The 1152-nt window shown below is 35.2% G+C and overlaps 1 protein-coding gene across 1 annotated transcript in view; it reads right to left on the bottom strand.

The window, feature by feature from the left end:
- Positions 1-1152, bottom strand: part of LOC111688468 (protein cycle) — a 4614-nt gene that overhangs the window by 2153 nt on the left and 1309 nt on the right. The gene's annotated exons all lie outside the window — the stretch shown is intronic.

Here is a 1152-nt window from a genome sequence, read left to right on the forward strand (position 1 = left end):
CAGTTCTAGTTCAGTTCTAGTTCAGTTCTAGTTCAGTTCTATTTCAGTTCTATTTAAATTCTAGTTCATTTCTATTTCAGTTCTAGTTCATTTCTAGTTCAGTTCTAGCTCAGTTCTTCTAGTTCATTTCTAGTTCAGTTCTAGTTTAGTTGTAGTTCAGTTGTAGTTCAGTTGTAGTTCAGATCTAGTTTGGTTCTAGTTCAGTTCTAGTTTAGTTCTACTTCAGTTCCAGTTCTAGTTCAGTTCCAGTTCAGTTCTAGTTCAGTTCTAGTTCAGTTCTAGTTCAGTTCTAGTTCAGTTCTAGTTCAGTTCTAGTTCAGTTCTAGTTCAGTTCTAGTTCAGTTCTAGTTCAGTTCTAGTTCAGTTCTAGTTCAGTTCTAGTTCAGTTCTAGTTCAGTTCTAGTTCAGTTCTAGTTCAGTTCTAGTTCAGTTCTAGTTCAGTTCTAGTTCAGTTCTAGTTCAGTTCTAGTTCAGTTCTAGTTCAGTTCTAGTTCAGTTCTAGTTCAGTTCTAGTTCAGTTCTAGTTCAGTTCTAGTTCAGTTCTAGTTCAGTTCTAGTTCAGTTCTAGTTCAGTTCTAGTTCAGTTCTAGTTCAGTTCTAGTTCAGTTCTAGTTCAGTTCTAGTTCAGTTCTAGTTCAGTTCTAGTTCAGTTCTAGTTCAGTTCTAGTTCAGTTCTAGTTTAGTTCTAGTTCAGTTCTAGTTTAGTTCAGTTCTAGTTCAGTTCTATTTCAGTTCTAATTTAGTTCCAGTTCTAGTTCAGTTCAGTTCTAGTTCAGTTCTAGTTTAGTTCAGTTCTAGTTCAGTTCTAGTTCAGTTCTAGTTCAGTTCTAGTTCAGTTCTAGTTCAGTTCTAGTTCAGTTCTAGTTCAGTTCTAGTTCAGTTCTAGTTCAGTTCTAGTTCAGTTCTAGTTCAGTTCTAGTTCAGTTCTAGTTCAGTTCTAGTTCAGTTCTAGTTCAGTTCTAGTTCAGTTCTAGTTCTGTTCTAGTTTTGTTCTAGTTCTGTTCTAGTTCAGTTTTAGTTCAGTTCTAGTTCAGTTCAGTTCACTTCTTGTTCAGTTCTTGTTCAGTTCTAGTTCAGTTCTAGTTCAGTTCTAGTTCAGTTCTAGTTCAGTTCTAGTTCAGTTCTAGTTCAGTTCTAGTTCAGTTCTAGTTC

The sequence above is a fragment of the Lucilia cuprina genome, chromosome 5, assembly GCF_022045245.1.
Source record: "Lucilia cuprina isolate Lc7/37 chromosome 5, ASM2204524v1, whole genome shotgun sequence".
NCBI classification, from domain to species: domain Eukaryota; kingdom Metazoa; phylum Arthropoda; class Insecta; order Diptera; family Calliphoridae; genus Lucilia; species Lucilia cuprina.